Raw genomic sequence first — 20,857 nt, forward strand, 5'->3', positions numbered from 1 at the left:
GGTTTTAACAGATACTCAGGGGGAGTATGGATAGCGAAATGTTCAGCAAAGGAAGAGAACATCTTGGTCCACCCTTTGCCCTTGATGTCAAAGGGGGAGAGTGATTTGGTGTTGTTGCCATCAAGTCCAAAGGGGGAGATTGTTGGCATTATGATGCATGTGTTGTACTTGATGGCAACCCTCTCATAGAAGAACATCTCACTTATGTATAACTGGATGAATCTTCAGAAAAGATGTCAGATGTGACTGATGGAGGACAGCTCAAAGGAATCAGATGATAGTTCTAAGTGTAACAAGTTAGCTTTGCCATCAAGTCCAAAGGGGGAGATTGTTGGCATTATGAGACAAGTGTTGTCCTTGATGGCAAATCACACTGATGACAAATCATAGTGCAAAAGGATAGCAGCAAGGAATTGATGATCAGTCTACAAGTATGAAGAAAAATATATACACGCTGGTTCACTATATACCAAGTCGCATATACAAGCAAGTTCACTATATACCAAGTCGCGTATACGCAGGTTCGCTATATACCAAGTCGCGTGTACACACAGGTTGGCTTCAGTAAGAGAGCGTGTATGTGGAAAACTTATCTTTGGTCCGTGGCGGTTATTCCTTGGAAGCTGTGCCTATGGTTTTGGACCATGGTGTCTCGACGGATGTGTTGATCCCTAGTTTTGAAGTTGATGGTATTGGATTTCTATGGTTTTGGCCCGTGGTATTGAGCAAGGCCTAAGGCTATATAAGGAGAAGAAGATCATTAGGCAAATGTATCTGAAAGTCTTGAATATCTGATGAAGTATTAGATCGAGTATGCAGGTTATGGGTTGATGATGCAATTGCTTGATCTGAGCTAAGGAGAGATCTCACCGGTTGATGGAGAACAAGATCTAAGGAGAGATCGGGATCAAATGGTTTGAAATGAACTATCTTTATATGGTTGATTATGCTTATTCTATATCTGCATACTGACGCAAATAATATTCTATAAGTGTTATAGTATGATTGATGTCTGGTACAGCTGCAAATTTATAAGAAATAATTTTAGATCTGTATGCGGGTTGGCTTTGAAAAAAGGGCGTATACACGCAGGTTGGGTTCATCCAAGTAGCGTGTACACTGTAAAGCTTGATATTTGAAGCTGCAGATGGGTCTGATGGTTATTGCAGAGTTCTGTGTCTGCTCTATGTTCTAGTGACTGTGTTGTTGACAGAGTTTCAGTGTTTCAGTGATTAATGATGCAGGTTGTACTACAAGGTGATTGTCTTATGGATCCAGTATGAAAATGTATGAAACGTGGTCCTGGGTAGATCGTAGGCCGGCACCTACGTACTGGTAAACATATCAGCCAGTACAAGAGCAAGGGGAGTAAAGGTTGGAGCATTCTGTAGGTAGGCACCTACGTACTAGTAAATGGATCGGCTAGTACAAGAGCTAAGAGGATTGTAGCCCTCTGCAGGTTGTAGCCTGCGTGCTAGTAAAGGACTGCACCAGTACATTGTAAAAAGAAGTTTCTTATTAAAGAAGAAAGAGACGAATTGCAGCAGGTGGTTTTCACCCACATTGGGTTTCCACCTTATATCATGGTCTTCATGTGTGTGGCTTTTGTGTGATGATCTGTTCTGTTATACTGCACCTGTTTACTGTTAATATGGTTAATGATGTTCTGATGCAATTACTGAAGATAAGCTAACTGAATCATAAGATCTCTTGATATACGCTAGTTGCAATAAACACAGTAGCGTGTACACGCGGGTTCACTTAACTGAAGTAGCGTATATGTTTCTAAGTATGAAATGAAAAAGTTTTATTGATCTGATAATACTGATTCACCCCCCCTCTCAGTATTATTTCCAACAGTACCCCCTCCAAGTAGTCTAGTCACTTCCTTTAATTGGAATCGACTAGCAAGATATCGCCTTCCTTCTTATGTACCTTTCCGGATCATAGTACAAGTTTACAAAATGATCGTGTCAGGCGCTATAATAGATGAAGGTGCATCAGTGAGCATCCTTTCCTCAACTGCTTGGAAAGTGCTTGGTTCGCCATCGCTTATGCCTGTTACACAGAAGTTGTCAGGGTTTAACAAAGAAACTAGTCGACCGTTAGGGATCCTTCCAAAGTTATCGATAACTTTGGGAAGGAGAACAGTTCACCTGAAGGTGATGGTAGTACTAGGACTGTTAGATTATAATCTACTCCTTGGATGTGACTATGTTTGCAACATGGAAGCTATTGTTTCAACACTTTTTCAAGTGATGTGTTTGCCGCATGAAGGCAAAATTGTCACCGTTGACCAACTTTCATTTCCCGGTTCAAGCATAGCTCCAAGTCGATCATCATCCCTAAATAGTCCTTGTACATCAAAAATGTCTCTTCAACCTTCATTCCATCCACTTGATTGCCGGGAGTAGTCCGGTGAATGTAACAAAGCTTAGGGGGCATGCACCCTTGTATGCTTTAGTGAACGAACCCAGCTGAAAAGATAGGTCTCCCTGTAGGTTATGTGATTGGTCTAAAACACCATTCAATTTTGTCTGCGTTGCGGACGAAGCCAACGAAGTTTTTTTTCTACTCTGTGGATGAAAACACCCTACCATATGAATTTCCTTGTAGGTTAAGTGATTGGTCTGACACACCATTCACGTTTGTCTGCATTGCGGACAAAGCCAAGGAAGTGTTTTGTCTAATTGTTGACAAAAACCATCCTGCTTAACCACAATTATTTCCATATGGTTACTGCAGACTCTCCTTTTCATCATGCTGGGGCATGCATCTTTTTTTTTTAATTTCATTTTCTAGCCTTTTAGCTTTTTAGCTTTTTAACTTCTTAGGTTAGGTGATTGGTCCAACACACCACTCACCTTTTTCTGCACTACGGACGAGGCAAAGGAAGTGTTTTGTCTAACCGCGGATGAAACTATCCTACCTAACCCCAGTAGTTCCTTAGATTTTTAGCTTTTCTAGCTTTTTAGTTTTGTCTTTTCTAGTTTTTTAGTTTTGTCATTTCTAGTTCGCATAAAAAGAAAAAGTAAAAATTGAGCATATGTTGTCGCATGGTTCAAGCTCGTTAAAAAATAAACCTACCATTGAGCATAGTTCCCCCATGGTTCAAGCTCGTTAAAAAATGAACCCACCTTTGGTAAATAGCCTTTGTGATTGCCATGCTATCAGCCTTTTGAGCCTTGGTTGTGTTCCTGTCGTCACCTCCATCCTTTTGGTCGATCATACGCTTCCACTTGATCGTTTACCTTTTTGAGGAACAGCTGTGACGAGTGGTCCTGTTAGCCACCCTCTTCACATCACCATGTTTTGAGAAGTTCCAAGATTACCCGAAACTAGTCACTACCCTAAACGCCACTTGTTCCTAAAAAACAAGTCTACTTTAAACTCTTTTCAGACTCACTAAATATGAAACGATTATTGAGCTATTGGCCTTTCTAGCTCACTAAATTGATTGGAAGTGCCATCCCACTTGAATGTTTTAAAATTTTCAGACCTAAGGGATTATCTCATGAAAAGTTCGAGCGCTTGTCTTTTCGGCTCACTAAAGTTATAAAAAATTTATCCTTTTTGTATTATTTTATCCTTTTTCGGACTTAAGGGATTATGCTACAAAAAAAATCTGCTCGAGTTTCCTTTTCGTCCTTTTTCAAACTCTCTAAACATGAAAAGGATCGAGTTATCCTTGTCGTTAAAAGCGTTAAAACAATAGCGACAAACTTGTCTACCCAGACAAGAACGAGTTTCACTGTCGCTAGGCTCGCTAAAACATAGCGACAGGTTTGCCCGAAGGGAAAATTATAGAACAAGTATATGTTATCCTCCTCAAGCTTGAGAAAAATAAAGAGGTACTGGTCAGCAATGACTAGGGAAAAGGGAAGAAAACTTGAAGAATTTTATTGGTAGCAAGTCGCTCTTGAACATGACACTTTCACTCCATCACCATGATTGAGTCAGGTTGGGTTATTCCGTTCACCGGTCATATCACCATTGGTCCTCCACACCATTTGTTTTTGGGATTAACGCTACCAATCCATCTCAGTGTCGCCGATATGTTCAAGAGAAGTCATTCAGAGAATTCACCATCCAGTTAATGCCTCATCCACTGCAATACCTTCACCCTCCATTTTTTATGACTGCCATTCCTAAACCTTGTATCATCAGATCGTTTTCACCTCCAGAAAATCATTTGCTTCATTTCGTGTCGTAGATGTGGGATTCATTAAGGCCTTCCTACGATGGGTCACTTCTTGTCGACATCAGCTCATTATCCAAGAAGTTGACTTAGAAACAACCCTTTCAGTACTTTGAAGCTAGCATGCCTCAATGGCAAGTTTCTCACTTCTAGCGACAGGTTGACATCAATGGCCTTCGACCGAAAGATTTTGTGTGGTGTTCGACATCGGCTCATATATTCACAGCACGTGAATTGTACTGCAGTACCTTGAGGGTCATTATCATTATCGGTGATTCCTCTTGCGTCTGTTAACAACTTACATTATTGGTTGGTAATCAGACGATGTCTTTCCATGTTCGACTTTAGGATATCTTTTCACATGGATTGAATTGTACATCGGGCGAAGATTGAACGAGTTTGAAGACCTCGGATCTAGTTTCATCCATCTGGGCTGTGATATATTCAGGAATATAAAGACATCAAATGTACACAGAGGCTGCATAGATGATCATCCAAGCTAGGGATGATCACTCTACATATAAAGAATCACCAGTCTACAACCGCAGACGATTATTTGTTTTATGTACATGAAAATGAATTTATAAAGCTAAGCATGGAAACGCCAACCTCAGCTAGATCATGAAAATAATATGATGATGATGTATTGTATTGTATCTTATACAGGTCACCGTCCAGTTTGAATACCTTGGATCCTCATGATAAAGCATTTCACTCAACATCAAAAGATTTACGACTTCATGCTTTAGGGGGCAACTGTTATAGACATATTTGGGCACTACATCCCCAATCTTATATGTCGATAAACCAAGGGCTCTTTAACCCCTAAAAGTGTTGTTTCATACCCTAAAGGATCATGGTCAACTGATTACATCATTCCCCAAAAGTTCCACTTGAAAAACCATTCAGAACTGGCCAAAATTGGACTATACTCACTGCTCCACTGTCAAGGTGCGATGCATACTGACTGCTACACTAGTCAGGTGTGATGCAAACTGAAAAGGCCTTCTGTAGGGTGTCATGAGTGAGGATGGACAAATTTTCGAGATAGTTTGCTAAGTGGATGCTCGTGGAATCTTCTAGAAACTTCTCCTATGACACTTGCCTCTCTGAATTCGCCCAGGGATGAGTAAGGGATCCAAGAAATCTCCAAGTAGAACCAAGAACAAGTGGAATGACACTAATAAAAAATCCAGAGATGACTCACACCCTTACAGACATCTATAAATGGATCCCCCATCTGAGAGATTTGGAGGTTGGAATTTTGTAATTTGTAAGGAAGTGCTGATAGTTTGTCTTTGAGAAGGGGCATTGTATTGTTGGGTGATCTTGCTTTTCATTAGGTGAAGAGGGCTTTGATGTTGGATCAGATAGCTGGGTTGTAATTCTCCCTTCTATTTTAATAAAGTTATTTGAGTTTTCTTCCATAGAATCGTGCACTTGTGAATCTTGTATTTGTGGATGCCATTGTATGTTCAATGTATTTCTGATTCTGCATTGTTTGTGATATAATAGATCGAGATGCTTTGATGGTGTTTTGTTACTTTGTTTCTACAGGTATTCTCTAAGCCGGACAAGTAGGAGAGGAGTTGCAAGCTATATCAAGGGGGAGAGAAATTAAGCAAAGAGTCAAGCGAAAGATCCAGGTTGGTCCCTTTGCTTCTCTCCTATCTATCATACATAGAGGAAATCACAAATTGCTTTGATTGTTTGTTTCTAGGATAGCTACCAATCCTAGTGGGACTAGAAGATCGAAAAGACACTAGTTTTCTTGGAAACAAAATGGCGACTCCGCTAGGGATCAAATAGATGTTTGTTTTTTCTTGTTGTTTTCTTTATAAACTATAGATGGAGCTTGAAGTTAGACAGATAGCCTTCGAACTGCTCTTGCTCTGCAATTGCATGGTACATGAATGCTGCTTTAGTCAATCTCTGGTTTAGTTTATGAACCGAACATCTAACTTACGAGCGTTCTAGATGCCATTTTGGTAGCTCATTAACCTTCCAAGGTCATACCTCTGTAATTTTCTCTTTACTGTCCATCATAGCTCAACTTAACTCTGAAATCAGCTGCAAATTTGAGCCAAAACCCGTCTTAGTTGTGCTTGCTGGCCCATCGCACTGTCTGTCACCATAATCCAGTATGCATTGCACTTCCTGTGTGTAGCAGGTGAGATGCATCCATATTTCTGTGACGCACAGGTGCGATGACTGAGTAATCTTATTTCTCTCCTTGAAATTTGGGGTTTTTGTCCTTGTTTTCAGCTCTGTTTAATTGTTTTTTGCTGCTTATGAACAATATCTCATTGTTGAAGCCTCCTTGCATTACATAGACCAGCCTCCATTGATTAGGATTAGTAAATGTTTTTATGTATTTGTCCATCATTTATAATCCTTTATTGAAAAGTTTCTTGAATCGATCTGTCATTTTGGTACAAAAGTGTCGTAACTGTCGTTTTGTGTCAAAAAGAGGAGTGTCGTAAAGTCTTCCTTCTCTAGATAGTCAATTGAACTTTTTGTCATGTATTTGATTTGATTTTTTGATATTTGAAGTGTCGAAAGCATCTTCTATTCAAAATTTAAAAGTGTTGTTTAAGTCTTCCTTTCATTTTGAAAAAGAAATTGTCGAAATGTCGCTTTGAAAAATATATTTCAGATCTATACTTAGTTTTCCTTTTTGGCATTTTTCACATTAAAGGTAACAAAAAACAAATACATGCATTTGCATTTGCATTTAGACTGTGTGTGAAAAATCATTTAGGAAAAGTGCATTTAGTGTGTGCTCTTTGCTCTTTGTTTTAAAGAATCATAATCTTCTTTCCTTAGTAGCTAGGATTTTTATTGCTAAAAATAAACAACGATTGTTTATCATATTAGATTGCATTTTTAGGAATTTTACATATACATCACGTGGTGAACCATTGAAAGGCAAACTTCTAAACAAGATCAACTCTAAAATAAATTTCAATGAACTTAACAACGCTTTGGAACCTAACGCAACACATCTAGAGGTCTAGGCTAGAGACGTGTTCTGATGTCGTAAAATCTAGTAACTATCATTTTCATCAAAGGTTGGGTGATTCCTCCTCTTTGATATGACAAGTGCTAGCATGGACTTGTGCTCCCCGTACCATCGAGTATATATTGGGAGACCATAATAGGCTTATATCCTTTATCCATAGGAAGCCGTGTCTGCTGCCCTATCGATCGAAATGCACTGAACACAACATTCGAGAAGATTGACTACTGTACATAAGTCCTTGGTAATTTCTCTTTAATTTACCACCAAGGTGTATATTGCAGTTTTGTGATTGGTTTGGTAATCCCTTTGTCTAGATTTCTAGAGTAGTCACTTTCGTTCCTTTTTGACTCCTTAAAAGGAAAGGTCCATCTGAGCACTTGTCACTTCAGGCTCACTAAAAATCGAAGGGGACTAGAGTCATCTTTAGCTTTTTCTTGACTCTTAAAAATTGAAAAAGCAAAGTTGTGTCGAAGCGTCATTAAAATTTATCTAATTCATAATAACATCCTTGTTCCTTCGTTGATCTTAGGTTGAGATAATGGAGTCCACCCATCATGGAATCCCTCCTGAGGGGAATCCTAGTCCATTTTCTTCTTGGGGAAATATTGGTGCTCCGTATATGGCCACATTGTCCCTTCAAGTAATCACAATTGGTCTGCTAGTCTGGCTATTCTCAACCTCTGTCATTCAAAATACCGTAATTCCTCAGTAATCAAATCAGCAACCATTTGATACTGAAGTTGACCCTTCACCTTCTAATTCGTTTGTTTTTCCCTCCCCTTCTTCCTCTTCGCTTGGTGAAAAAAGTGATACTAGTAACCAGATAGCTGAGAAGAAGAAGGAAGGGAAGGAGAAGAAGAAGAAGAAGTCAGTTAAGCAAGGGGGCAACCATGAATCATCTGGTGAAAATCCGCACACTAAATCTCCTAGATTTCCTTGTGTAATTTGCAGAGGAAATCATTTTCATCGAGATTTTCCTTGCCTTTCGCGGATCTTGAGAGAATGGTCTCCCCATTCGCACCATTCGGTGTGATCAACCTCTGGTGATCATGTTGACAACACACCATCAACTAGTGAAAACTAAGTTCCTGGATAGAAAGGAAAGGTCAAAATTCCATATGGATTATGTGAAGGGGACCATAACCTTCCCCGTTGTCCTTTTTTGGATGAGGCCAAAAGAGTCTTGCATAACCGTCCTGCTTCACCACAACGACTTCCATCTGGATATAAGAAAGTCTCCCCAAGTCCTTTACTAGTTGAAAATCCGACTCACATAACTCAACCGTCAGTCGAAACACATATCACTGAAAGTGAATCTTTTGAGTCCATACCGGACCAAAGTCAACAGGTCGAGATGGCAGTAGACCCAGTTTTACCCTAAGAAGATCATATCCTTCCTCAAGAGAGTGAGAACGATACCATTCAAATTATCTTTGTTACCTCAGAGTCCAATGAACTTGGGGGCAATCCACCCATTCCTTCACAACAGGAAGAGAATCCCCCAGTTCCCACTACTCAAGGGGTCATTTTTCCCGTTTATTCAGTACCCCCTCCAAGTAGTCTAGTCACTTCCTTTAATTGGAATCGACTAGCAAGATCTCGCCTTCCTTATTATGTACCTTTCCAGATCATAGTACAAGTTTACAAAAATGATCGTGTCAGGTGCTATAATAGATGAAGGTGCATCAATGAGCATCCTTTCCTCAACTGCTTGGAAAGCGCTTGGTTCACCATCGCTTTTGCCTGTTACATAGAATTTGTCAGGCTTTAACAAAGGAACCAGTCGACCATTAGGGATCCTTCCAAAGTTACCGATAACTTTGGGAAGGAAAAACATTCACTTGAACATGATGGTAGTCCCAAGACCGTTAGATTATAATCTACTCCTCATACATGACTATGTTTACAACATGGAAGCTATTGTTTCAACACTTTTTCGAGTGATGTGATTCCCGCATGAAGGAAAATTTTTCACTGTTGACCATCTTTCATTTCCCGGTTCAAGCATAGCTCCAAGTCGATCATCATCCCTAAATAGTCCTTGTACATCAACAATGTCTCTTCAACCTTCATTTCATCCACCTGATTGCTGGGAGTAGTCCGGTGAATGGAATGAAGCTTGGGGGCATGCATCCTTGTCTGATTTAGCCGACGAACCCAACTGAAAAGATAGGTTTCGCTGTAGGTTATGTGATTGGTCTGAAACACCATTCACTTTTGTTTTCTCTGTGGACGAATCCAAGGAAGTCTTTTGTCTACTCTGTCGACGAAACACCCTACCATATGAATTTCCCTGTAAGTTAAGTGATTGGTCTGACACACCATTCAACTTTGTTTGCGCTGTGGACAAAGCCAAGGAAGTGTTTTGTCTAACCGCTGACAAAAACCATCCTTCTGAACCACAGTGATTTCCATATGGTTACTGGAGACTCTCCTTTTCATCATGCTAGGGCATGCAACCTTTTTTTTTTAAATTTTATTTTCTAGCCTTTTAGCTTTTTAACTTCTTAGGTTAGGTGATTGGTCCAACACACCACTCACATTTTTCTGTGCTGTGGACGAGGCAAAGGAAGTGTTTTGTCAAACCGCGGATGAAACTATCCTACCTAACCCCAGTAGTTTCTTAGCTTTTTAGTTTTTCTAGCTTTTTAGTTTTGTCTTTTCTAGTTTTCTAGTTTAGTCATTTCTAGTTCGCATAAAAAGAAAAACTAAAAGTTGAGCATATGTTGTCGCATGGTTCAAGCTCGTTAAAAAATAAACCTACCACTGAGCATAGTTCCCCCATGGTTCAAGCTCGTTAAAAAATGAACCCACCTTCGATAAATAACCTTTGTGATTGCCATGCTATCAGCCTTTTGAGCCTTGGTTGTGTTCCTGCCATCACCTCCATCCTTTTGGCCGATCATACGCTTCAACTTGATTGTTTACCTTTTTGAGGAACAACTACGACGAGTGGTCCTGTTATCCACCCTCTTCACATCACCATGTTTTGAGAAGTTCCAAGATTACCCGGAACCAGTCGCTACCCTAAACACTACTCGTTCCTAAAAAACGAGTCTACTTTAAACTCTTTTCAGACTCACTGAATATGAAAATATTGTCGAGCTATTGGCCTTTCCAGCTCGCTAAACTGATTGGAAGTGCCATCCCTCCTGTATGTTTTAAACTTTTCATACCTAAGGGATTATCTCATGAAAAGTTCGAGCGCTTGTCTTTTCGGCTCGCTAAAGTTATCGAAAATTCATTCCTTTTGTATTCTTTTATCCTTTTTCGAACTTAAGGGATTATGCTACGAAAAAGAACTGTTGGAGTTTCCTTTTTGTCCCTTTCCAAACTCTCTAAACATGAAAAGGACCGAGTTATCCTTGTTGTTAAACTCGTTAAAACAATAGCGACAAACTTGTCCACCCAGACAAGAACGAGTTTCACTGTCGCTAGGCTCGCTAAAACATAGCGACAGGTTTGCCTGAAGGGCAAATTATAGAACAAGCATATGTTATCCTCCTCAAGCTTGACAAAAATAAAGAGGTACTGGTCAGCAATGACTGGGGAAAAAGGGAAGAAAACTTAAATAATTTTATTGGTAGCAAGTCGCTCTTGAACATGACACTTTCACTCCATCACCATGATTGAGTCAAGTTGGGTTATTCCATTCACCGGTCATATCACCATTGGTCCTCAACACCATCCATTTTTGTTGTTAACGCTACCAATCCATCTCAATGTAACCGATATGTTCAAGAGAAGTCATTCAGAGAATTCACCATCCAGTTATGCCTCATCCACTGCAATACCTTCACCCTCCATTTTTCATGACCGCCATTCCTGAACCTTGTATCATCAGATTGTTTTCACCTCCATAAAATCATTTGCTTCGTTTCGTGTCATAGATGTGGGATTCATTAAGGCCCTCCTACGATGGGTCACTTCTTGTCGACATCAACTCATTATCCAAGAAGTTGACTTAGAAACAACCCTTTCAGTACTTTGAAGCTTGCATGCTTCAATGGCAAGTTTCTCACTTCCGGTGACAGGTTGACATCAATGGCCTTCGACCGAAAGATTTTGCGTGGTGTTCAACATCGGATCATATATTCACACCACAAGAATTGTACTATAGTACCTTGAGGGTCATTATCATTATCAGTGAGTCCTTTCGTGTCTATTAACAACTTACATTATTGGCTAGTAATGAGAAGATGTCTTTCCATGTTCGACTCCATGACATATTTTCACATGGATCGACTTGTACATCGGGCGAAGATTGAACGAGTTTGAAGACCTCGGATCTAGTTTCATCCATTCGGGCTGCGATATATTCAGGAATATAAAGACATCAAATGTACACAGAAGCTGCACAGATGATCATCCAAGCTAGGGATGATGACTCTACATATAAATAATCACCAGTCTACAACCGCAGACGATTATCCATTCTATGTACATGACAATGAATTTATAAAGCTGAGCATGGGAATTCCCGCCTCAGCTAGATCATGAAAATAATATGATGATGATGTATTGTATTGTATCTTATACAGGTCACCTTCCAGTTTGAATGCCTCGGATCCTCATGATAAAGAATTTCACTCGACATCAAAATATTTACGACTTCATGCTTGAGGGGGCAATTGTTATAGACATATTTGGGCACTGCAACCCCAATCTTATATGTCGATAAACCAAGGGCTTTTTAACCCCTAAAAGTGTTGTTTCATACCCTAAAAGATCATGGTCAACTGATTACATCATTCCCCAAAATTTCCACCTGAAAAACCACTTAGAACTGGCCAAAACTGGACCATACTGACTGCTCCACTGTCAAGGTGCAATGCATATTGACTGCTACACTAGCTAGGTGAGATGCATACTGAAAAGGCCTTCTGTAGGGTGCGATGAGCGAGGATGGACAAATGTCTGAGATAATTTGCTAAGTGGATGCTCATGGAATCTTCTAGAAACTTCTCCTATGACACTTGCTACTCTGAATTCGCCCAGGGATGAGTAAGAGATCTAAGAAATATCCAAGTGGAACCAAGAACAATAAGTGGAATGAAACTAATAAAAAACCCAGAGATGACTCACACCATTGCAGACATCTATAAATGGATCCCTCATATGAGAGATCTGGAGGCTGAAATTTTGTAATTTGTAAGGAAGTGCTGATAGTTTGTCTTTAAGAAGGGGCATTGTATTATTGGGTGATCTTGCTTTTCATGAGGTGAAGAGGGCTTTGATGCTGGATCAGACATCTGGGTTGTAATTATCCCTTCTAAAGTTCTTTGAGTTTTCTTCCATACAATCATGCACTTGTGAATCTTGTTATTTGTGGATGCCATTGTATGTTTAATGTATTTCTGATTCTGCATTGTTTGTGATATAATAGATCGAGATGCTTTGATGGTGTTTTGCTACTTTTTTTCTACAGGTATTCTCTAAGTGAGACAAGTAGGAGAGGAGTTGCAAGCTCTATCAAGGGGGAGAGAAATCAAGCAAGGAGTCAAGTGGAAGATCCAGGTTGGTCCCTTTGCTTCTCTCTTATCTATCATACATAGAGGAAATTGCAAATTGCTTTGATTGTTTGTTTCTAGGATAGCTACCAATCCTAGTGGGACTAGCAGATCGAAAAGACACTAGTTTTCCCGAAAACACTTTGGGGTTTTCTTCTTCCAGCAGACTGTATATGCCTTTCCAAGTGGATATGTCAGCTTCTCTGGTATAGGTGGTGTTTTTGAATAAGGGCGTCATCTCTGTTTTCTTAGCAACTGGAGCTTTTCCCTTCTTCCCCATTACGTTCCGCACACTGCTCTGTATATTATTCTGCTTGCCACTCCTACAAGTTTACAAGTAAGGAACGAATAATGGTAAGTGATAAGGTGACGGGAAAGCTCTTAATTTCGAAATCATATCAAATATATCACCCTACATGAAACAATCTTTCGATTAGATCTAAATCTTTTCTCATAAATGACCATCAATAAACCACTAAGTTGAAATTAATGCCCATAACTTGATATCGGATTACGAGAAATATTTCATTGAACAATGAGCCCTATTGATCTGCGATAAAGCGATTTTTCAATTTTCTTTGCAATATCGAAGATCGCCATATCGCTAATCCTTTTCGTTAACAATCATTTATTTCTTTATGTGACTGCGAGATGCTTTATCGCATATCGCAGGATCAGGATGTTTTATCTTAGATGGTGATTGTGACATATGAAATCTGCGATGTGCGATGAGTCTGTAAGGCACGCGATCTCACATCATCGCGTTTTCGTAATTTCGAAAGTTTGTTTATATGATATCCTCCTTTACCCTTTTGCGATGCAATGTTTATTGTTAAGAGAATGATTTTATTTGAAACTTAATATAATACTTAAGATTTTGAGTTTTCAGATGTTTTTCCTAAGTTTATGATAATGTGTTTTATTCGAAGGGAATTATAAGCGCTAGTTTTTTCTTTTTAGAAGGGTCCCCATTTATTTAGAGTTATTACTAATACTAAATAAAAAGGGGTTTTTTTTTTGGCCACAATAGGACCCTATGTAGTCAAGGAAATTATAGATGGTGGCGCAGTTCAGCTCGTGAAGCTGAACAAAGAATTTTTTTCGAGAAAAGTCAATGGTCGTCAATTAAAGTTATACAAGGGTGATCCCATCCCTGTGGAATGACTATATGATGGCGAGATAGTCTTAGTACACCATGCAACTGCAAGGAAATATGAGACTATAAACTACACTACCCGAGAAGTGGAAAAATTAAGTAAGGGGGCTGCGCAATGGAACCAAGAAGTGTGTAAGGAGGAGCTGGGCCAAGAGGGTTGCGACATGGAGGTTGGTGCCGCGTAGCAGGGTTGAAAAATATCTGTTGGGTGCACTATAGATGATTGGACAGTAAATTTTCAATTAGGAGGAGCGGGGCGGCTACATTTATGGCACAAATATTTGGAAAATTTTCGGAAAAGATACATTTATGAGAGAAATTTGGAGGGAATGATCGAATTTGAATTCAAATTCGCCTATAAATCTGGTAGGCTGGCCAATGTTAGAACACTTTGCTTTCAGAGAATTTTCCTTAACCCTTGCTACCAGAGAGATTACTGTATGTCTGAGAAGATTTGGGAAGACATTTTAGCCCAACTAGAATTCGCCAGCTTACCTGAGTGGCACCGAGAGATCATCTTTGAGAGAATGATGACCACTAACCCCACAGAAGCCGCAAGTTCTAAATCCGCATCCCTTGAAGTCGTAAAAGAAATGGAAAAAACACCTTCTGTACCTACGACGCTGAGGTCGCTTAGGCCTAAGTAGTTTGCTACTGAGAAGAAGCAAAAGAAACCGTAGCCGGTTTTGTTGAGACAGTCGCTGAGAAAAAACCCCCAAGAGATCTACCAAGAGGGAAAAATGGATAAATCCAAGCAACCACATGAACCCCTGGATATTGATGAAGAAGAGATTCACAGAGGAATCAAGGAGATGGAAGCTGAAGAGAGCGAGCTCATGACTCATATCTTGAAGTATATCCCACCAAGACAAGGCAAAGTGAAGGTCCCCAAAGATACTGGCAAGTTTATGGTTTCTACACCACTACTACCGGAGAAGGTAGTATTTGAAGGCACACTCTTAGGGCGCATTCTTGTGCTAAAAATGGACTATTGGGATCTGGTGGATCATGAGAAATTCCCCCAGCTAGTGCCAAATAAGTATTTTACGAAGATCTATTATGAGGAGGCTGGAGTCACGCGATTAGAGCCAATGAAATTTGTCGGGGGGGGGGTTGAGAAGGCAGGGTTGTTGAACATGTTGTGGGTGCCACATTTTAGTAGGACGAATATCAATACGGTCTGCATTCGGAAATTGATTACCTTGGTATACGATGTGTGTATCTAGTTGGGATAACCCATCCCCATTACGGATATGCTAATCCACTGCATCACAAGGTTTCCATACCAAGGGGTGGATCCAGCCGAGGTATTTGGAGGAAAGACCAAGGAAAAAAATTGCGGACGAAATGAAGAATGAGTTCAACTTAGTGAAGAAGTGACGTGGATATTCCATTCGCTCCATTAAAGACAAAGCGGTGCAGTTTTCTACGCAGATCTTGGCCTGAAAGATCATGTGGAAATGTAATGTGGACGAGGTTTCGGTGCTAGTAATTTGCCTAGCTGTGTAATGTGCCAAGGGGGTACAGTACAATTGGGTACAATGCCTCTGCAAGGAATTTTTGGCAAACTATTGGGAGGCCTAAGACGATGTAAAATAATTTCACTATGCTTGGTTACTATTATTGGTTTCTTGTGTCTCATGGACGTTTCCAGAAGACAATAAATTCCCTCCACAGGAAGCTAACTTACCAGAAGCCACGAAGTTCCCCTCCCTTTGGCGACGAAGGACCCTAAAAAAGTCATGGAAACTAAGATGTTCTGGGTGCTGATATGGATCTTTGCATGGTGCAGTCAGAGGCCACAACTGTCACAAACTCTATTTGAACAAATGGGTGCTTATGCATGGTTCAAGGATAACTTTCACAACGTGTCTATCCATGCACGATGAGACCCAAGAAAACATGGTACAAGTTACCTTACCTGGTTAGTGAGGCTGATGTGTAGGAAGTTGTTGGGAAATGGCCAGGGGAGTGGCTACACCCTTCAGATCCCGGTGCAGGTAATATCAAGGTCAGGGAAGGTTCCTCCACGCAGGGCACAGTAGCACAGAAGCAGAAAGAGGCTGAGCATGCCACAGCCTGAGAGAAAGCATCACAACAAAAGAAGGAAGTTGTTACCAAGGAAATTGTTGCTAAGGCAGCTGATGAAAAGGAGTGCATCGCAAAGGATACCACAGTGGAGATTGAGGAGTTGGATTCTCATCTCACTGAGGACAAGGAGGGTTCTGACGTTGAAGGAGGAAGTGGTGAGGAACAAAACACTCCTTTTAGAACAACAAAGCGCCAGAAGGAGACGAATTCCGAACCTAGAAAGAAACAAAAATCTGATAAGCATGCAAATGTGGATCTAATGGTCCTCATTGAGGGGGACTTGGATGAGATCAGAGATAAGGCTCACGATACAATGACCGATATGTGGACACAGTTCAAGCAAAAATACCAGTAGGCACTAAGGAATGTGCAGAAGGATCTGTGCGAGTTGCAGATTCAAATAGGATGACTACAAGCGAGGATGGGACAGGCGACCGAGATTCAAGAGAGCCTGCAGCAAGCGAGCACAATTGTGCTAGAGATAGATAGGATTTTGGACCTCAAAATTATACCATTACCAGAGGGATCACTATGTGCATAGGCAGAAGACGTGAACACCCAGCTCGCACATGTCAAGGATGTGAGTGTCAACCTAGACATGCTGCCTATTCAGATCCTCGACGGACTACATCAATGGGTACAGACATGCTCAGGGTCAGGAAGTAGCGTGCGCTGTTAGTCACCAGCAAAGTAAAGATGAACAATGAGCAAATATTTGCAAAAAAGGCACAGGCGTTGAAAGAAAAGGAAGAACTGGCCACATGCAGCCAGAGCTTGGAGGTAACCATTACACAAGCCTTTAATCCGCTGCTAGAACTCAACATTCTTGAAGATGCAGCCTCAACAGTAAATATTCAGAAGTTGGCTGCTAGAGTATGAGAATCAAAGGAGGGAATTGGTTGAGTCCAATTTAAGTTACTGATGCATATCTCTGAATTACAGTTAAAGTTGCAGCCAACCACTCTGCCAAAAGTCCGGGAGCAGCGCAAAGTATACATTAAAGAGGGAATGACCACTTTGGATGCAACAACAAAGGACTGCACAGATCTCTTTAAGCGGGCAATGGAACTATGGATGTCTCTGCAGGAGGACCCAAATTTACAGAAAATTGGTACAGATATCTGGGAGAAGCAACAACAATTTAATGAACTCACGTTGATTGCGCGCACTTTGGCGCCAGTCTAACGCTTCAATCGGTTGTAAGAAGGGAAACAATTGCAAACACAGATTGAGGAGATGCAATGAAAGGAGGCCATATTGAAGGCTAGGACATAGCCGTGGACAGAGGAAGAAAGCCATCTCACTCTGCCATTTCAAGAAAAATTGAAGACGATCTAGCAGACACAAAGGACGATGGGCCTTGCGGTGGAAGGCCCTACTACATAGAAGCTGGTAGAGGAAGTACAATAGGCTACAGTGCAAGTACTGCTGCTTTGCAGGTACTAAAGGTGGAGTTCAGTGAACTCCAAGCGAAGATCAATACACCAATCGAGCGACTTGAGGGTGAGTCGCCCAATTTGTGTTGGGGGCCTATTGGGATAGGGTCCCTGGGGTCATTTTGGTCAAGTTTTGGTAAATTTTGTCATATCTTTTCGTAACGAATGTAAAGTCTCTGCGAAATGTGGAAGCAGAGTGCAAAGTTAGTATGAGTCAAAGAGGCTTTAGTCCCTTAGGTGGGTAAGTGATAGAATGATTTTGAGACTCACATATGGTCCGCAAACCATGGTATTGTAAAGAAAATGCTATATATATAGATGAGTCATAACGAGTCTAAAGAGGTAACGTTTTGTGAAGAATCATTGTAAGGTCAAGGTGCTAAGGCAGGAAAATGTCTATTTCCTATAATTAGGCGAAAGGGGAAGGCTCCTACAGCTGAGTGCGTGGAGACCTTGGTAAGTTTGCAGGCTGCGTACGCGGGCCCCTGCAGCTGAGTGCGCAGGGAAAGGAAGTCTGTACTGAATTGAATATACTTAATAAAGACATTTTTGAGCCAATTCTAATGCATCTGTGCATTTTTTATTACTTCTGAAAGTTTATGTATCTTCGCTCTGTAGTATGATTTACATAAATTAATGCTTATTTACTGCGCAAAACTAGTAGATATATAGTATTTATGCATTTTAAGTATAATTAGGAACCGTCACGCAATTTTGGAAGTTGTTTAAATGGTTTTAAAATAATTATAGGATCGGAAGGGTAAAGGTGTGCGAAGGTAGATCTAAGCCATAAGGACTGTAGGAATCCATGACACAGGCCTCTGGATGCAGAAACCTGGTTCTTTCATCCCCCAATACTGCTTCGGGTGAGACTGCAACCTGCACTATGCAGGTTGTTTCCGAAATGGCTAGTAGTTACGGTTTTGTTGGTTGGCGCAAACAACGATGAACCTGGGTTAGGCATCATTAAGCCAATAAGAAGCATGAATTTAGCCATATCAAAATCACAGAAGCATTTCAAATTTATACATATAAGATACCCAAACTTAATTACAAACAAGAGACATATACTCTTCAACATCTTGCTAGGGACTTTTTCATAAACCCTAGACTACTTCACAACAACTTTCATTCCATTTAGGGTTTCAATGTTCTTTCCAAAGGTATGACATAGCTTACTACAACATATCCCAAAACATAGAAACAGTTTAGACACATATAAAGCATCCAATAACCTTTCAAAATTCATATGTTAGACTTCTCACTAGGGTTTCATACAAATCCTAAATTTCTTACAACATAATCAATCAAAGTCAATCAAAGCTTAGTCATTAACATGACGAACTTCCACTAGGGTTGGTTGCAAGCCCTAGATTTCTAATCGACCATCAATACCAACCAAAAGCTTCGATTTCAAAAATCTTTCACAAATATTCATATTGTCACATTGTCATCATTCATCAAAGATTTATACTTCTACTAAGGTTCAACTCCTGCTACCAGAGAAGGTATTATTTGAAGGCACACTCTTAGTGTGCATTCTTGTGCTAAAAATGGAAGATTGGGGTCTGGTGGATCATTAGAAATTCCCCCAAATAGCACCAAACAAGTATTTTACAAAGATCTTTAATGAGGAGACCAAAGTCACGCGACTAGAGCCAATGAAATGGGTCGCGGGGGTTCAGAAGGTAGGGTTGCTGAACATGCTGTGGGTGCCGTATTTCAGCAGGACGAATATCAATACGGTCTACATTCGGCAATTGCTTACCTTGGTACACGATTGGTGTCTTTGGTTGGGAGAACCCATCCCCATCACTGATATGTTAATCCACTGCATCACAAGGTTTCCATACCAAGGGGTGGATCCAGCCGAGGAGTTTGGAGGAAAGACCAAGGAAAATACACTCACAGACGAAATGAAGAGCAAGTTTGACTTAGTGAAGAAGTCACGCAAATATTCCATCCGCTTCATTACAGACAAAGCGGTGCAGTTTTCTACACAGATCTTGCCCTGAAATATCATGTGGAAATGTCGCATGGACAAGGTTTTGGCACCAATAATTTCCCTAGCTGTGCAATGTGCTAAGGGGGTACAGTACAACTGGGCGCAATACCTCTGCAAGGAATTTTTGGCAAACTGTCGGGAGGCCCAAGACGATGGAAAATAATTTCACTATTCTTGGCTACTATTATTGATTTCCCGTGTCACGTGGAGGTTTCTAGAAGACAATCAATTCCCTCCATAGGAAGCTAACTTACCAAAAGCCGCGAAGTTCCCTTCGCACTGGGCAACGAAGGACCCTGAAAGAGTCATGGAAACTAAGATGTTCTAGGTGTTGATATGGATCTCCGCATGGTGATCAGCCATTGGCCACAACTGTCACCAACTCTATTTGACAAATGGATGCTTATGCAGAGTTCAAGGAAAACTTTCACAATGTGTCTATCTGTGTGCGATGGGACCCGAAGAAAACATGGTACAAGTTATCTTACTTGTTCAGTGAGGCTGATTTGCAGGAAGTTGTTGGGAAATGGCTAGGGGAGTGGCTAAACCCTTCAGATCCAGGTGCAGGAAATATCAAGGATGGGGAAGGTTCCTCCACATAGGGCACAGTAGCACAGAGGAAGAAGGAGGCTAAGCACGCCATAGCCCAAAAGAAAGCACCACAACAAAAGAAGGAAGCTGCTGCTAAGGAAACTGCTACTAAGGCAGCTGATGAAAAGGAGCGTGTCGCGAAGGAGGCCACAGTGGAGGTTGAGGAGTCAAATTCTTAGCACACTGAGAACAAGGAGGGTTCTGACGTTGAAGAAGGCAATGGTGAGGAACATAAAAATCCTTTTAGAATAATAAAGCGCTAGAAGGAGATGACTTTTGGACCTAGAAAGAAACAAAAATATGATAAGCATGTAGATGTGGATCCAATCGTCCTCACTGAGGTGGACTTGGATGAGATCGGAGATAAGGTCTGTGATACAATGATCAAACTGTGGATACAATTTGAGCAACAATACCAACAGACACTAGGCAACATGTAGAAATATCTGCGTGAGTTGTAGAATCAAACATGATGACTACAAGCGAGCATGGGATAGGCAATCGAGATTGAAGAGAGCTTGCAGCAAGCGAGCACAATTGTGTTAGAGATAGATAGGACTTTGGACCTCAGACTTATAACATTACCATAGGGATCACTACGTGTGTAGGTAGAAGAGGCGAACGCCCAGCTCACACAAGTCAAGGATGTGAGTGTCAACCTAGCCGTGCTACCTATTCAGATCCTCCACGAACTACATCAGGGGGTATCAGACATGCTCAGGGTCAGGGAGAAACGCGCGTTGTTAGTCATCAACAAAGTAAAGATGAACAATGAGAAAATATTCGCAGAAAAGGCATAGGTGTTGAAAAAAAAGGAAGATCTGGCCACGCGCAGCCAAAGCTTGGAG

Source organism: Pinus tabuliformis, chromosome 5_2 (genome assembly GCF_031772625.1).
Source record: "Pinus tabuliformis cultivar Carrire ecotype Pingquan chromosome 5_2, CPIR1, whole genome shotgun sequence".
In the NCBI taxonomy this organism is placed as follows: Eukaryota; Viridiplantae; Streptophyta; class Pinopsida; order Pinales; family Pinaceae; genus Pinus; species Pinus tabuliformis.